Source organism: Rhyacophila brunnea, unplaced genomic scaffold, assembly GCF_057557595.1.
Source record: "Rhyacophila brunnea isolate RB1 unplaced genomic scaffold, BYU_Rbru_1.0 scaffold_2, whole genome shotgun sequence".
In the NCBI taxonomy this organism is placed as follows: domain Eukaryota; kingdom Metazoa; phylum Arthropoda; class Insecta; order Trichoptera; family Rhyacophilidae; genus Rhyacophila; species Rhyacophila brunnea.
In genome coordinates, this window is record NW_028232859.1 from 12,294,558 (window position 1) to 12,314,469 (window position 19,912).

A 19,912-nucleotide genomic window follows, 5' to 3' on the forward strand; every position below is an offset into this window, starting at 1 on the left:
TTAAATACCTCCCTAGTTCCAAACCATTTCTAAATTAGTGATTCCAATTTCCTAAATCGGCAAATTGAACGTGATAAATTGCCAAAGAGCGACAGAAATTTCCGGACAAAATTTGTCACCGGGTACCTATTTAAATTATTCGAGTTGTTTTATCGTGCCAATTGAAATTTGATGTTTCATTAATATTGACAGTCAGTCATGAATTATGTAAACTTTTTCTTTTTTGATAGACGATATTGTTGTTTATTTACAATTTCGCTAAAAAATAAGATATTTTTACACTGAAATCTCAGACATAATATAGATAATATTAAAAAAAAACCTGTGATTGAATGAATGAATACGTCTTGATCGTTTTTAGAGTCTCGAATTTTGCTTTTTGCCATCTTCCTGGTGACAAACAATACATTAAAGACACCGAATATAGGTATTTTCTACAGTTACTGTTTAAAATACAAAATATTATTTCTATTCTTCAGTATTAATAATAAGTTCTTTTATTCTACTGGTTCTATTATATTATTATAATTTCTCAATATCACACTCACAAAAAAATATTGCTCATAAACGTTGTTATTAATTAACAGATTTCTACAAGGATCTGTTGTTATCCATTCGGGAAACTTACCGGACGTTAAGTTGTATTATTATGGTCTCGATGTGAAGTTAAAATCGATTCTTTACAGCCGTTTAACATGCAGTGAATTTCTACAAAAAACTGGCTACAAAATTTGCTGCGTGCGAAACAGGGGTCGGAAATCGGATTGTTCGATGTAATTGATTTTTTTGATATATTTTTTACATCATTCTTTTATGGAAAGAAAGCTACTCGAGTCCCTATAATAGTTTTTTTTTAATATAGTTTAAAAACAACATGTTAATGATTTAGCCCTTGGTTTATATTATCACATTCATACATACCTAATACTTTACTCCTATTCTTCAGTATTGTTTTAGATGTCATAACGATTTTAAATAATTACAAGATAAAAAGAACTTTTTATATACAACGTTTTTAAATTATGTTGAACCATATAAACTTGACTTGACTAGCTTAAACGATCAAAAAAAAAGGCTAGGACCCCAGAACCCTAACAATCAATAATGGTGTCGAAATAACTTTTCATACAAAACAGAATTAACTGAAAATGAATTCAATTCTACTTAAAGACGGCTAAAAGTTTTAAAAAAATGCATTGGCATTGTGTTCTGATATATTCTAAAAGTTTCAAATGTCTAGCTAGTCGGGAAGTTAGTTAAAAATCGATTGCAAGATTTGTACCAGACAAATAAGAATACGAGCTAAGAAAAACGTTGTAAAAAATCAATATAGATTCAAAAATTATATTGGCTGTTTTTAAATGAACAATAATTTTCATGGCAATTATTTAAACACTTTTCTGTAGAATCGAGTATTTTTTATAAAATCAAACATTTTCGTCTTTGCTCTGAATCAAACGCACGTTCAAAAAACGACCGAATCACCGGCTCTGGATACGGTCACTCTATTCATAAAAACAACTTATATTTTTTGAGAGGCATTAAGTAAGGTTTCTTTTTCATTAATAATAACAGAAACTATAGACTTCTCAAATTTAAACGAAAATAGATTTTCCGTTCTCTACTATGATTGAAATAGCTTAAAGAATATAATATAATACGAATCTTTGACTTCCGATAGACTTTTTTAATAATAATTTCAAGATAAAGGGATTTTTCCATGACGTCAAAAGCGGAAAGATGGGTTTATGTAAAAATCCGAACCACAGAAGGCAAAAGTAAAAAAATAATCACTTATTCATTATCTTTTATCAGAATTTTCTTTTTTATTTATTCAGTCCATTTTATTTTCGGTCCAATGAAAAATAATTTCTTCGGCCGATTGACGAGATTGATTTTCGGAGTAATGATTATATTTTAAATCCTTTTTTAATTAAAGATTAAATATCCAATATCAAATTTTATATTCGTAATATTTTCCTTCAATTTGTTGTATTCTTAGACCACCCGCAAGTTACCACTGAGTGTTGTCTGCAAATATTTTTGTAGAAATATTTTCATAAAATTTAATTAAAACCGTCAGAATTTAGAGGGAAGAAAATAGATATAAAAGTATTTTCACAAAGTATTAATAAAACTTTCAAAATATTATCATCTCGTATATTATATTCTTGAACAACGTCCGCAATATAGAGTCGAGTAGTAACGCATTAGCTGGGTATCATGCTCAAATCCTGGGCATCACAAATGTATATGATTTTATTTAATATTATATGTATAAAGATGGACCTAATAGATACAACAAACACTTATTTTCAAGTAGCCAAGATTCACATTAGATAAGCTGTTAAAGAAAATAATATTCTTGAACAAAGACGTAAGTACACGTAGTTATAATAGTGTAATATTTTTAACCATATTATCTAATCCTAAAAAGGTCATATTATGGGCTTTCATAGAGTGGAGGTTGTATTAAAAGATTTTTTTTTTACGAAAAATGGGTGTTAGCCATATAATTAGTTTTAGTATGGTATGTATTTCACGATAAATCTATTATAAAAATTATTATGAAACAAAGGTATTGAATAAACATTCTCTATAGGTATACACAATAAATATTGAATCTTCTTCCAGATAGAACCTTCTGTAATTTTGTATAGAAATTACCTACTGTTCATAATGATTTTTGTTGCAATCACTTTCATTAGTTTTGGCTTCATCTATATACGAGAAGGTTTTTTTTATATATAAGCAAAGCCTAGTGGAACCCCAATTTTACATGCTCAGAATACAAGTTTTTTTGCAGACCCGTTTTATTTAAGTATATTTTTAATTCTCAATTGTAAGTTTTTATTTCCCACAATTTACATCTTAAATATTCTAAATTCAATTGTTAGTATTTAAAATTTTAAATACAATTTATTTGAAAACATTTAATTCAATCTATTGCAGTCATTGAATTGAATTGTAGTCGACGTATATGTGCGTCTATATTAACAAACATATATGCAGTGTCCAAGACTAAGGTTACACAACGCGATTATATATATATATATATATATATATATTTTGTTGTTTACACCTGTTGAGATATTATTAGCTCAGCAAAGAAGGTAGCATACTGTCAATCTCAGTTCAATAAAAAAATGAGCATTCCCAAAATGGTGAAAGATCACGTTGACATAATATACCCACTCCTAATTAACAATTACGATTTTTTTTAAAAAAAAAAAGGTTTTTTCAATACCTGTTACACTGTTAAACTCATTTTACAGTCATAAGTTTGTGATTTATTATGATCTCAAGTTTGTATTATATATAGGTATCTACGTAGTTATAAATGAATGTTTAATATGTATTAATATTGTTGTTAGAAAATAACATATTGTATATTATATTGTGTACTATTAATTGGTATTAAGATGTGTTTCAAATACACCGAACATAATATCATTATGTTTAGTTTTCACATGTTTCAAATATATTTACAAATATTTTCATTATGCTTAGTAATTATTATTGAAATAATAGCATATCTATATAATTATACTCAACAGAAAATAATAATATTGGAAGGTAAAAGATATATATTAGAAAATTACAAAAAAATCCAATGGCATCAGAAAAAATATTATCAACATCAAATTTCCTGGAATTTTCTCTTACGCAAAAAATAACATATTATTTTGAGTATTTTCATTACACTAAAAATACCATAAATTGTTCTCAAGATTTATAGATAAAATATTGAGAAAAAAAATCAATTTTTTTTACTACGTTTCGATCCCATGAGGCCTGCAAAATTTTTTCGTCTCATGTTACTTAAGAAAAACATCACGTATTCTTTCTTATCAAGAAAACAAAATACGTTCTAAACAACGCGGGTGGTGTCGTTAGAACAATGTTTTCACAGTGTCTAAAAAATACTTTGATTTTTCGTACACGAAAGTATTAAAATGTTATCAAAAGTATTGACAGCTTACCTTTTAGGTGAGTTTCATTCATCATCCATCTGAAACAAAAATGATTTATTTTAAAATTGTCTGTAGAGTATAGAATAAAATATTATAATAGAGGACGACAGAATATTCCAATAAATTTATAAGATAGAAATTGTAATTGTATTACGTAATTTTAAAAACGAGGTAACGAAATTTTTTAATGTAGTCAGCTGTGGCAGAATGATACAGTGTTAAATAATCACAGGTTGGAATCAAGCATATATAAAATTCATATGAGGGTTTTCAACCAAATAATATATATATAATAAATTGGACAAATAGCCAATTATCATTACTTATAGAAATACTATTAGAAAACCTCTATAGAAGGCGTCTTAGATTCACACCAGATTGTAAAGTCAATCTATATATTTCTCCCTTTTGCATACTCCCAAAAACCAAATGGGTACCCGTAGAAATGTTAGGCTTTATAATATTTCTATGAAAAATTCAGATAAATTCCTATCCCAAGGGTTAAGTAAATCGATATAACAAGACATGCAGTACCTAAGGGTGGAAATGCTGACCTTTTTACTCCCAGAGGAGACCTTTAATGCCATGTATGCCTATTTTGTTAACCACATACTTTTATTCGAGGCTATATCATATTCAAATGCAGGTTTCGTATTTTTATGGATGCTATTAGTATCGGATTGGTGGTCCTATACAAATTCAAGCGAAAATCAAATTTTCCTTTCACATTAAGGATTAACTCTAGCGACAGAACACGAAATAAATTTTCTAATAATTTACAGCTACCTAACTAACATAATATCTACAACTATTATTTCTTTTTTTAAATCAAACATATTATTACAATAATTTAAAAAAAAAAAAACTCCAATGTATAAATTGTGCGTTCGGTGAATGCACTCAGGTTATTATTATTTTACGGTTGTAGTTTGATAAATTCTGTGGCAGTTAAGTATTATTTAATAATACAAGTATCAATAAATGTTGCAGTTAACACATTTTGTAAGAAAATCTTTTATTACTGTCACCTACGACAGCCATTTTCTCAGACTTCTGAAAAAAGCGTCCTATTGACTATTATGACATTTGAACCACTACTCTTATTTTGTTATTTATTAACTAATGCTTATTTTTACTCTACGTTTTTGTTTTACGTTTAATATACAATGACAAAAACCCATCGTTAATAAGTCATTACTCATAATATATGAAAACGTTTCGTTCTACTATAAATAATGATTTAGTATTTAAATTCAATTCTTTAAGCCTCAATTACATTGAGCTTCTGTACGAGCTGTTTATTGGCGAATTTAAAAGCGGGCGATTCAGCTACTGCGATTTGATGATTACACACAAAACTTTCCATTCGCTGAGAAGCCACAAGCCAACGACTATTATGACGGAACGTAGTTCGTTTTTTTACCGGGAGGTTGGTACTGCGCTCTACTGCTCAGACGCAGTAGGCCCACACGCCGGCGTGTAGCGTGTAAAGTTGACAGGCTTTCAACTTTTCTCGGTAGAGTGTTTACAACCTGCTTATTCGATGATTACACTGGGCGACTTTACAGGCAGATTGTAAATTCGCCAATAAACAGCTCGTAAAGAAGCTCAATGTAATTGAGGCTTTATATAACGAAAGCCTATATTAAGAATAATTTAGAGGAATAAAACAAAAAGCATGATAACCAATAGAAATAAAAATCTTTCACCCCCCCTGACTATCTTAAATTTAGCACAATATACACAACAGCTTCTCTAGTGTCAAAATATAATAAATTAACACTTAGGATGATTGTCTAAACCTAACACAGTTCTTAAAATTACTAAAAGTTAATGCAATTGAAATGTTTGTCAATTGCAATAACTTTTGTGTTTTAAATCAAGGTATCAATTACCATAATTACCAATCAGCTCCAGGAACTCTCCATTATTTTGTTATAACGTAAACGTACCTGCATTTGCTAATAATTAAAAAAAATCTTTTGTTATTTCGTTTCTATTTATTGAATAAAAAAATAGTTAATCTAAACTTTTCATTAACCGTAAATAGTTTACCACTAACTATTCAATAATCTACAGTGGACAAAACCACGAGTAGGGATTATAGATTTATACGTGAAAGTGCGGCAAGATTTATAGTTCCATCGATCACTACTAAAACGTCTGCAACCATCATTAAAATGATAATATTCTAATACTACGATAGGAACAAGTAATTTCATCATGCCGCCTGGCTATAAAAAGAATGTATTTTTATTTTGGAATACAGAATTATTAAATTACACAAAAATGTTCTATTCATATTAACCATTTCCTTCACTGTGGTAATAAGCACCACTTCATTCTACAATATGAAATAAAATTGACGATTTTGACAATATAATAATATTATTGTCCTTATCATCATTATTTATCATCACATAATACAAAATCAATCTACTGCATGATGAAGACTCCCTCAAGTCTTCTCAGTCCCTAGTTCTTTGTTGTCACGTACATCCACCGAACTTTATGAGTGACTGTTGGGTACTCCATTCACCAAGCGACATGTCCCGCCCATTGCCATTTTATCTGCTTAGCGACCTCTGTCACATAGCGTACTTTTGTATGCTTCCCTATTCATTGGTTTATTTTGTGGTCTTTTCGCGTTATGCCTAACGTGCAACTTTCCATACCATGTTGCGTTATTCACAATTTTAAAATTCCTCTTATAATAATTAAAAATTTATGTTTCACATGAATACGTGAGCACTGGTGGCACACATTGGTTGAACACTTTACGTTTAAGACACAATGGGAGGTCACTTTTGAAAATACTATTCAGGCATCTATATGCACTCTCGTCATTCTCAAATCTCGTCATACACACCACCGTAAACTGACATTTGTTTCCAAGATAGGCGTAGTTGTTGACTCGACGACGTTCGCTTTTGATTCGAATTACTAGTAATTTTGTCCTTAAATCAACTTTGTGGCTTTCATTTCAAAGCTCTTGCTACCTATTCTTAAGATGTTTTGAGTCGTTCGCAAAAATAACAATGGTGTATAGGTATATTATAAAGATATACGTGTGTGATACATATTTATTATTTACTATTTTTCCTCTATGAATAAATAAAGTATGTAGTAAATAAAGTGCATATTAACCGAAATATAACATATTTAAGAACCTATGTAACGTAACTTGACATTACAGGATGGGCAAGGTTGAAATACATTTTGTTTATGGGTTCATTCGTGTGAAACTACTTCGCGCGTATTTTCTTCCATAAAGCGTAAACAGATATGACCCGAAAATAATGTAAATAAGGTTCCGAGTTACGATCCTAATAAATATCAATTCACCTGTGTGTATGTAGTATTGGTGTATATTTTATCACAACTAAAGGTGTCAGTTTGTGCCCGTACATACGTGTATATAAATTTATTATCAAAAAGGGTGTACCGAAGGGCCTTACTCAGATCAAATATTATTAAATCATCGGTATAGGTATATTCTGACAGAGTAGTTATAATAATGTTATAGCGATATCAAGAATATAGACTACCAACCAATCTAGCTGGTTTTATTGATAACAATTTTTATTAAGCTACGAAGTCTCCGTTGATAGTTATTTAGCCTTACATTTGTTCGCTGTTATTACATTATAATATTATATAAGATTATTGATTAAATAAACAAAAACATATAATTTATACTTACAGGCTATATAGTCCCAGAAAAAAATAATACGTACACAAAAATACTTTTTATGTTTTTCCGAGTTATAAACATCTCAAGATTATGATAATTTTGACTTCTTAAATTTAACCAACTTATAGCGGATATTGCCAAATAGTGTGATTTATATCTTCTTATTGCTTTTAGGCATAAAGTCTACTAAAGCGGGCTTGCGGGGCGCTCGCGCATATTCAATGTGAATCATCGAAAATACAACGTAATGAAATACGCCAGCGCACACTGGATTTGACGACGCATTGTGCCCGTGCGCCCCATGAATACCCGTGGTTTGGCTTTTCAGCGAGACGAATTAACGAAAATACAACGTAGCCCATTCATTGACACGGCAAACAAAAGAGGCGCGCGCTGTTTATTTTATCCGCTTCTGGACGCGTCATACGTCGGAAGGGCGCCTCGGTATTATTTAATAACAGTGAACTCTTTGTTTAGTTTGCTGCGTGTCCAATATTTTGCTGGTAGAATGATGTCATCGTGAATATTAATTACAAGCCCCGAGAAATAATATAATATTTTTATTGCTTTGTTATGAGAGACGCTGATAATAATAATTATTTTGTGCTTCTTGGGCCCCTTATTACATAGGTGAAGGGTAATGCGCGGGTGGGAGGGGGTCTACTCAGTAGTGAGCGCACAGAGCGCCGCTTTGGTGGGCTTTATGCCTTACATTGATATTTAGGATTACTTTTTACACCTAAGGGATACTGTAAATTTGTAATGATCAGCTTTGCAGCAATTAATTGTTACAATTGAAGGAGTTACCGCAAGACAATGATATGCCACATAATTATGAATTTGTTGATTTTGAATAAAACCAATTTCCAGGGCATACACTCACGTTTTACTAAAGACACTTTTAAAAGAAATACACTGATGTCTCAATAATTATGATAAAAAAAATGGTTATAACAATAATATGATATGCCATGCCAGTCAAAATTGATATCGGTCGTCATTCACGCCTTCTGCTCCAAGCAATATAATTATATGTAAGAGATATCGATCATTTTAATGAGGATAGTAATTTTTAGTGTTACAATAGTGAACGGATAAGAACATTAAATTGCTCATATCTCCAAACTATATTTCTGTGGTCTTCTCTTGCAATAACCCCTTCAATCGTTGTTTCAGGACTATCGGGGTATATCAGGGCTTGGTTTTCCTACAGTAATACGATTGAAAATCCTTTTTGCCTTTTGTCATACCAATTAATGACTATTCATAATTACATGTGATATACCTACATACTAGAGGTACCAGTTAGTTAAATTTTCTGTTTTATTGACCCACATATTAAAGTTGATCATATTAAGATTATATTAATTATTCTAGACATTCCAAAATTAATCTAAAGAGTTATTTCATATGTAGGTATTCATTACAGCTTAGCTGACATTTTAATATGCACGAGTATTTCAAATCGTTTTTTAATCACTCACTATTTCAATTGTGAATATTTGAAATTCCAACCTTATGAAATGCATACCAGGGCAAATATTAATTACAGCCTCACTTCAAAACGTTCACTAATTTTCTAGTAGAAATCATTAATTTTATACCACTTAAGCCTATCACTTTAATACGTAAATCAGCTTGAAAATTATTTTTCATTCGTTTTCACTATTTTTATTACCAGTTTCTTTTACGTCTCCTCTTAATTAATTAAACCCACATCGTACCGACTTAGTAAATTTTTGTTTACATAATAATATAAGTATAAAATTATGTTAAATGGAATTGAAAATAGTTGCTTTAGATAATATTTAAATCACAATTTTACATCCCTACTACCGATCCCATAGTATTTAAATCAAAAAGATGATGCGCAACATATTATTATGTACATTCATAACTTGAAAACACCTCAGATATATAATACCCACTAGAAAAAAATCACATTTGAAAAAAATACGATGCTCGACGGGATTTGAACCCGTATATTATCCACTAGTATCGCGACAATATGCTTTAACCAATTATTAAGCTACGAGCCTCATACCTAATTACGATAATTTAAACTAGTAGTTCCTACATGAAATGCTTATCAAATTGTGTTCAAGGAATATTAATTACCTCAATTACTAACCGACGTCCGGCTCTCGCCAAATATTTAGTTGTAACGTCTACTTGAACTTGCTAACAATTTTAAAGAAATGTCGCCGTCGAGCATCGTATTTTTTCAAATGTGATTTTTTTCTGGTGGGTATATAATATCTGAAGTGTTTTCAAGTTATGTATGTTCAATATATTTAATTCTTTGGTTCGAAGCAGACTTGAGAGTGGGTCTATTGTTTGGGCACCGCATCAGTTGAAGTATGGCCTTATGATGGAGAGGGTTCAGAAGAAATTCTTGAGACTCCTTTATTTGAGGTTATACGGATACTAGCTGTGGCTTTATCCAACTGACTTTCTCTTAAGCATGCTTACATACTGCAGTTTGCAATTTAGAAGAAATCTTTATTTAGCTACGTATTTTTTTCGACTTATACGAGGTATAAATGAGAACTCTGCCATTCTGGGCAGTGTTGACCTGTGTGTCCCTGATAACTATCTTATAAATAGAGAACATCAGTTGTTTATTCTCCCAAGGTGCAGAACCAACCTGTCACTGGTAATGCCAATTGTGAGGGCGATAACTATGTTCAACGAAATTTCTTCGGGTGTTGATATATTCCACCTACGTGAGGATGAGTATAGGTGGACGTTGTTTTATAAATTCTTAAAATAGGGTCTGCTTAACTCATCCGGTGTACTTCCTTGTACATACCTAATTAATATTTTTGTATGTACATATTTCTACTGTTTAATAACATACTATCTATCTCTTTTTTTATGTAATGCTTACTGTTTTATATTTCTTAGTTTCTAAATGTCATGTTGTGAACGTCTTAAACTTATAATTTGTAATGTCCACAATATGTTAAAAATAAATTAATTGAAATTGAAAATTGAAATATATGGAATGTTAGGTACATTCTCAAAATTTTGAATTTTTCGTTGAATAAAATAAATGGTTTATTAAATTTTGATTTTGTTTGCCCCAAAATATTCTAAGACCCAATATAATTTAAAGAATCTATTAATCGACTATACATATTACAAATTTATTATGGATCTATGATAAATTAAAAATAACACAAAATCACACGTATTACTTGTCATAGTTGCCATTGTTGCAAATTTGATATACACTTATGCCCAAATCTTCAACGTTTGTTATAGTCGACCATTTCGAAGATGGGTTTATAATAGCCGTCAATAAGTTAGATAACATAGAATTATTAAAAAAAACTTTGTTTCAAAACTATTAAAATAAACAAATCTTAAGGTGATGTGATGTAAATATTTAATTAGGTATTATTTTAGAAAACAAATGTAATGATTCATTATTAAAATTAAAACATTTAAACGTGAATTATAGTATACTAACAATTTGTTATCGTAAAAAGTATCATAATTATTATTTTCAGTGGGAATAATATAATATGTATATTATATTGAATGTTTATTGTACTTTGTTTTAGAGCGAATATAATGGTGATTAACCATTTTCAAATACAAATGAAAACCCTTCAGACTCTAAGAAATGTAATGAACATTTCGTCATGCTGGATAGTCAATACGATTGAGTCAAAACGAAGAGACGTTCTGCAACTTAATTACCGCAAGCCATATATAAAAGATAACAAAAGATTACGAATAAAAACACCTCGGCTCTCTCATATTGGCTCATATTAAAACTTTATTATTAATCACGGGATTGACTTAAAAATCCATCCCTTTTCGCTGATAGATTCATAACTTGAAGACAGAGGCAGTTAATCCGTTTTCTTGGTTAGAAAATACCAAAATCTTAAAAACATTTTTATGACTATCTGAATGTATAACGTGTACCAAATAATAATACATTATATTGCTGTTTTTTTTTTTAATATAGGGCCTTTAATCTTCAACGTACCTAAAGACACTACTTGCTTGAAAGATTCTAGCATCTATTTATGTAATGGTTAATTTCTTTAATGTCCATGTTATATCTCTGTACCTGATTGCCCTTCATCGGTTACTTGGAATTAAAAAGTAGGTAGAGATTTATATTTTTTTTCCAAAAATACTTCTTGTCATCTCAATTCTGATCTTGATAGCATGACCCGTATACTAGCCTTTCTGAAGGCGGTTAGCGTGGCATCTTACATTTTATTTTAAAATACATTATTAAAAAAAAACATGAACCCAACAGAATTATTATAGTCATTGGTCTGACAATATTTTCTAAGATAAGATAGTCTGAATTCTGTTGGCAGGAAAATCTTCTTATTTCGAGATAATGCGTAACATGTATGTATTTATTCGCGAAAGGTTATTATTCTGCCAGACCCTTCCAGCTTAAGAGCTAAGACTCAGGTACAAAGAAAATATTATCTTGTAATATGAAACGAAAGTTCACTCGGCGCGCGAGCTTTGGAAAATTTAAACATCGGGTTAGTTTCGACAAAGCTCCTATCCGTAGAACCATAGTCCCTTGTAAGAATACACTCGATAAATTTATCATTATAAATAACGAGATTTTTAAATGAGAGTTTTTGCGATGATTTTTTAAACTATTTTAAGTTATTATCTGATTTTTTTTCTTATGGCAACATTCGATATGTTTATGTCTAATTCCAGAATAAAAAAATATGTCTGTGTTTTCGTCCTTTCTACTCACAGTTTTTATAATGATCTATAGTATTACTAAAAGAAAAACCTATAAAGACTATTAAACGTCCACGATGGCCGAGTGGTTATGCGTTAGGTATATAATATCGTGGATCCCGTCATCGGATCCTGGGACTGGCAAGTTGTAGTTTTTCAATATGTATTTAATCGCACAGTATGAACCTTAAAGGTTGAGCAAGTGTCAAAACAAGAATCTGTTAATATAACCTCTATCCTATGGAAGCCCATATGATATTCTTAATCATAAGATAAAAAAGGATTATTTAATTATGTTTTTCATTGTCATTCTCTTAATGGAATTTGAAAATTAAAGACCCATGCTTTATATTACGTTTACTATTTTCTTTTAATTTTCTCACAATCGCAGGAAAGTATTTCATACATATTATTTTGTGTAGATTGATGTACATGATGATTTTGTGTACATGATGATGAGATATGATGATCTGATGAGACCAGAGTTGGTGGATCATCTTTTGGCCGTGTCGAGTATCAATAATTAATACTACTCTGATAATAATTCATTTCCCGTCACATACGTAGGTATGTGAAACGTTGGGTATATAATATGGTGTCAAAAACGAGGAGCACTCTTCAAAATTGTACTGAGAGTGGTGTCTCACCAAGAATTTCCCCAAGATGAACAGCATGCACTTGAGTTTGCAAAATTGTTTTGAAACAAACAATTAATAAGTGTGCACGGTAAAAAATAATAAAACGTTTTAAATTGGAAACCAAACTCCAGTTTAAAAATTATCGGTATTTCATTATTTAAAATTAAAAAAAAAAACCGCAATCGAAAACGCACAAAGAAAAAAATATTTCTTTTAAAGCAAGCTATTGCAAAAGTAACTCGTGTTTTAATTTTTTGGTAAAAAAACATTTCTTGTCAAAATATCTATATATTATTTACTTTTTGTGTATGAAGTAAGTATAGAAAATCCACAATTAAAAAAAAAAAACTGGAAAAATAGTTACACTGAATAGGAATCAAACTCACACCTTTCACTTTCCTAGCGAGTGCCCTCGTTACGTTATAAGCTATTGATCTTTCTAATTTCATGTGAATTATTTATTATAACTACGTTTTAAGAAGAGAAAATATTTGAAGTGCGACCAAGGACCGGCTCGCAATTAGGTATAGCGAAAATATGTAGCACCGAAAGACAATAAACCGAGAAGAATGGAGACAGTTAGGAGCTGCTGTCTTCATCTATCAATGGATTGACTGATTGATGATAAGGTCCACTAACACGTCGCCGAGTGGTCACGCGTCAGGTCAATAATATCGTGGGTCCCGAGTTCTAATAGCGTGTGTAATTTTTCCCAACACATTGACTGCTGACTAGATAATTACTAATTAATCACAACATTTAAATATCATGCTAATCATATCTAATGGCCAGCTAATCTTTACGAGCTAGGTGCGTCGTTAGCGTCCAATGAGTACTTGGACGTAGAGTATGGACCCAACAGGTTGAGCAAGTGGCTAACATCTATTTATTGTAAAAGCAAAAATCTGTTAGTACAGCCTCTACCCTGTGGAAGCACATAATCGTCTTAGAATCAGACATGGTTAAAATATAGGTATATCTAGAGTTTTTAACTAAATTTATCACGAAAATAGTAGTGTTAATAAAAGCAGTAGGTACTTTAAAACCATAATAATTAGTCTTGATATCGCGTTTCGCTATGTCGTTTGCATGCGTAAACGTTCTATTTGAGGCGTAACCAGAGGCGTTAATAATTGGGCATGTTTGTTTTATAGAATAATGACATGTAATCATTATTATTTTCAGCAACAAAAATATGTTATAATATAAAAAAAACCTTTCAATAAAAAAATGTCTGATTCATGTATTACTTTCATAATAAATCACACCAGAGTATCATCACATAATATATTATAATATAACAAGAAAAAACCTACAAACTTCGACACGGAAGTATTGGTTCTTTTAGTTGTGTTAGATGTAATGATTTATCACGACAATACATGTCACATATAGATTGATTGTGTCCATCATCAATCAAAGTGATTACATCTAGAGAAAAAAACATTAGATCGATTTGATTCCAATAGCAGACTTTAATAAATGCAGTATTATGTTAGTAAGTCATTATTTAACGTAGCAATAATATAAATTATCATGTATTTCATTTAACTTCATTTCTATCTTCGTGTGCCTTCCAGCGATCGTTGGTAAATTGTAATTGGGACGGTTTCCGGCAGTACCGTTGACACCAACCCACATGTGAATAACAAAGTAATACGCCAATCCAGTGTCATTAAAATACTAATCGATTTAATTGTACTACTTCATTTGGGTATTTTTTGTGATTTGGGTTTCTCTTTTCGGCATCTTTAGGCAATATGCGCATTCACCAATGGAAAATGCACAGAACACAGTCGATTCTCGTTTATATAGAAAATTAATACAATAAAAGAATGTACATAATATATTAAAAACATCATAATTGTAAGTTCTACACTTACGTTCTATTCTATTTTATCTTTCTTCTAACTCATAATGTTGTCAATAAGCGCTTTCAAAATTTTCTGCAGTAATCACTATAAAGCCAACTAAAAAGTACTTAAGTGCAATACTCGACGGTTCATTGTTCAGTTTTACATTATGTGTTGTATAGAATCTACCTCTCGCTAGTCGCTCCATACAGTGACGTCCCATGGGGGTAGGCAGATTGAGCGTCGACTGGGTTCGGCAGTTACCTAAAGGGCGGCAAATCGAGGAGAATCATTAGGTATATATAGAAATAGCTACCTAAACTTAGTATTAGCGGAAATATCTTTTCATTTTAAAAATTAGTTCAATGGTTAGAAACAAAGTGTATTAATTACTATAAAAGATTTAATAGGCGTGTAATTTTTTGTCGGGTTTGCGATGTCTAGTTTACTTCCGTTGTCCTTGGACGTCGCGTCCTTGGTGAGCAACAATGCCATGCGTAGATTTGCGAATTACATTTGAATTATAGTTAGGTACATACTTACCTAATTTAAAATGTATCCAAATATTTTTTCCCGTCGTTGTTGTCGAAGTTGTTACATGTATTTTAAAATGTACCTATCTGAAACCGTGGACTCGCAATATTTATCAATTGAAGCAGATATGGCATTTAAATGATTTATATAATCATATAGGTATGATAAGTGATGAAGATTTAGTGGTATAGGACTTGTCAGTAATGTATCCATGCAACACATTTCTTAGATATAAGTGTCATGAAAGGATGATAAAAAATACGGTATAAAAATGGGGCGGCATTTTGTCTTTGGACGTCACTGGCTCCATACAATAGTTATAATAGCGTGTATACTTATATCGCGCTTAAAAAATCCTATATAATATAATATCCTCCACCACTATTAGCAAACGTACCTACAATCTCCATTTGGCATCATTTCCGTTTGTTTCTCAGTTGTATTTATTATTTTCCGAGTAAAATATTCGTGACCGGAAGTGTTACTTGAACAACAGAAAAAATGAAGTGCAAAGTTGGCAACATTTTAAATTACGAGTGTTTTCACTAGAATTCAAACAACTCGGAGTAGATACTATGTTTCAGACACCATTTCCTGTTAATCTTTTTATTAAAACTAAAGATCATAATATAAATAACTCGTCTAGTAGCTACTATATTATATAGACAGTATAGACATAATAATAGTATATCTCAAATATATTATTATGTCCAATATTTTCTGATCATATTTAAAAATAAATGTATTATTTTATTATATTATAATATAGAATTTTATAATAGTGCATTTGTTAAAATAGCCAGAATCTACTAATCTGATGTAGGATTAATTAAGACTTATAAACTCAAAATAATATTATGTATTATCGTATTATGAGTGTGTTAGTTGAGATTTGTTAGATGAGCACTTCTATAAACTTCTATTGTCACATATTCACTAAACCTGTCAAATTTAAGAATTAATGTGAATACATACATTATAATAATACATAAATATTTGCAATAAGGATAAGTTTAGTTGGTCTATGTTTTTGTAGACTTTTTTCCAATACAATATCTGAGGCTTTTTGAAAGTTTTTTTTTCAATAAAAATACGTTATTAATTGAACATTATAATCATTTTTAAACAAAGTTATTTTTGTAAATTATATTTTAACTTAGTCATTTACGTCGACAGTTGTTTCAGACTATAAATCCATTTTATATTTTATAGTAAATATATTCTTATAGTCGACCATTCCGAAGATGGGTTTATAGCTCGAAATATCTATCAACGTAAATGACTAAGTTAAAATAAAATTAATAAAAATAACTTTGTTTCAAATCAATTAGAATATTTTTGTACCTACTTAGTAATATAATAGTGAATTATTGGAAATACAGATGTCGAAATCAAATGACCTAATTGTATTCTGATTTAAAGAAAATCACGTTTTGCTATTTTGTAAAACAATCCATACTGGCTTTGAACACATTTGCTAACAGATAGAGTTGGATTTGATAATAAAATTAAACATGTTAAAGTGGTAGCTACTTAATGAAGAATAATAATGTACCAACCTACACTAAAAATGGTCGTTGCTCACATTGACTTTGTTTGCAAACTAACATCATCATTTATATCAGGGTTGGCGAGCCTTTTTACGTATGCTTTCCAAAATTTCCCAAATATAATTGGACTCTGCCGAACAGTTTTTTTATAAGGAAAACATAGTTATAAGAATTATATTTAAAAAGTTCAAAAATATACTTAATTGAGTACATGAGTACCTACTTATTACTTAGTTTGGTTCTTTGCGCACAAATTACTCTGATCAGATGAGGTATCCTCTCGCTACAGTAGTCTCTAGCATTGTAAAATGATTACAAATCGGTCAAAATCAGAGGTTCGCGGTGCGTTTCTCTCGCCGCCTGTTGAGATTAGTGCGATAATATTATGTGTGATAAATAAACCGACCTACGCAATTTAAATCAAACGCAATGCTTATTCTTTAAGAGTATCTGCCTGGTATTTTTTATACAATGCGATCTGTGATATAAACATAAATTTCGTCTTTCCATCTGTGCATTAATTGGTAAATATTATTAAAAACCTTACTATGTTGACATTTTTTTTTAATATTATATTTTTTTTCGACCATTTCCGATTCTAATAAGATCTTATGGGCCTCTCTAGAGCTGTTAATACATATTATACGAGTATCTACCTACTTAATATATAATTAACTATTTCTTTTATTCAACGAATAATTCACAAGATTTAAGAATGTATCATTCTAATTATTGAACATACATAAGTTTATTAAATCAAAGTAGATACCTATTACTTCAATTACTGACGGCGTCGTAGATTTCTCCAATATTTTTTATGATGTAACTTACTTGAACTTGCTAATAATTTATAATTAACTATTTCTTTTATTCAACACGACGTCGGTTAGTAATTGAAGTAATAGGTATCTACTTTGATTTAATAAACAAAAATCGATTGCCAAAGTAGCTTGATTTAGAAGAGCGCTGATGAGTGGGTATTAAAAATGGCCAATAGTTAAGATTTGTCGCAATTAGTATGTCACTGCATAGCATAGAGGTAATGCGCGGATGATGCAGGGTTCGATTCCCTGCCGGGGTGGCTTACTTTTTTCAAAAAGATTTTTTCTATTGGTTATAATTTATTTTCTCAGAAAGTGTTTTTCAAAAAAGTATGTATATTACTTAATATATATTTATTTGTAAAACTTTTTTGTAAAAAAAATATTTTATTACCTACTTCTAGGTATCTATTTCTTCTACTATATCTATTTTTCTCTTCAACGTAAAACATTCGCGTGCCATAATGTTGCCATCACTGATTTATTTAATCTGAAAATGGTGAGGCTTTTAATGTGTACATATAAATTCCTGACGTCTTCCGCGGAGAAGGTATGTGAGAGAAAAAATATAATTAAGAAATTAAATCTCTAAAGCTCAATTAACCAATTTATGTCATCAATAAGCCGTTTGCATAATATTGTAATACAATATACACATACATTCTCTAAAATAATCATTTTATACTCGTATGTAGTAATGAAATCTTTTTGAGTGAGTAAACTAAAAATAAAGTTCGTTTCTTACTTTGAAAACGTCGGTTCACGTTTCAGATGCCGGAAAAACGTGCCGCCCCGTTTAGATCGGAACCAGACTTTATCTTTTAGCAAATGAAATACCTACAGCAAAAGGAAATAATAATACGGTTGAAAATTTCTATATTTCAGAGTTAAATTCTTTATCGTATTTCTAAATAAGAGCGTGCATGTATCATATCTTCCGAAACAGATACAGCCGGTTATGACTTATAACTTGACCTAGCCATCCACTATTTTTTAGTCGCCTTCGTGCCACAGCACACAACTAATGACCGCCTCTATTGCACAGCGCGTGCTTTGACTGCAGAATTATTATTCGAAAATGGAAGGCGGGAAAACATCCCGCGCAAATTTGAAATCCCGGGGCGGAAAAAGAGCTGCAAAAACACGCCGCGCTTCCGGCTCGTGCGCAATTAACGCGCGCTATACTTTTTTGGTTGTTACTATTTTTTCATAAACTTTATCTTTTGATTATCAAAAACAAGTGTGAAGAGCTGACATGAGACATATTATGTAAATAATTAATCGTTTTTTATTTTAAACGTTAAGTAATAAGTAGCCATGTTGGTATTATTTTTATTGTGAAAGCAGAATGAAAATCATACTGACAAGAAAGTCACTTTTACACCCTTCTCCTTGCCTTACAAAATGGTGATAATTTTACTTTAAAAGCCTACCTACATTTGAATAGAAATAAAGAAACTTTCGATAAGTTTGTATTCTTTGAAAATGTTTAAATATTCAATCAAGAGACAAGGACAGTAGCTGCTTAAGCTGACTCGCACATCTAAGCTAATCTCGACTGCAACATGTAGAATATGTCGATGTGATTTTGTTGGCATTCATTGCAACCTTTTAGTTTGAAAAAAATAGCTGGAGTCACTTGCAACTATTTTCACCCGACATGCAGCACAGGTATAATCCCAAAATGTCGCACTTCGTCATTCATTTTGGCTTACCGTGTTACGTCACTGTCCTCGCGTGGCTTTTCCTTTAGGTACATACATAAGAAAGTTGCATATTGCGCTCAGTTTTGATTTATGACTATGTATATCCCGGTCGAGACGATTTTCAATATGCGACTGTGCTTCCATTCAGTAGCTATTTTAAGTAGACGGAGTTCCGATGTAATAATAGGTTTGGATCCATCCAAGCAAAAAAACCATTTTCACGTAAACAACCACAGTGTATTAATTATTATAAATCACAGTAATAGTATTATTGTCAGGATTTGTAATGCTTTAATAAACACTTATTGTACAGAATATGCAAATGGAATAACTGTAAATTATGTACCTACTTAATATATATTAATTCACTCGTATAGTGGTATAAGAACAAAACCATAAGTAGAT

General features: G+C 30.7%; 1 long non-coding RNA gene across 1 annotated transcript in view; it reads right to left on the minus strand.

Moving 5' to 3' along the window:
* LOC147071869 (uncharacterized) overlaps positions 1-19,912 on the minus strand; it is a 503,478-nt gene that overhangs the window by 228,293 nt on the left and 255,273 nt on the right. The window contains exon 4 of the long non-coding RNA XR_015070642.1: positions 3,984-4,012. This is a non-coding gene — a long non-coding RNA (uncharacterized LOC147071869). The remainder of the gene's footprint in view (positions 1-3,983; positions 4,013-19,912) is intronic.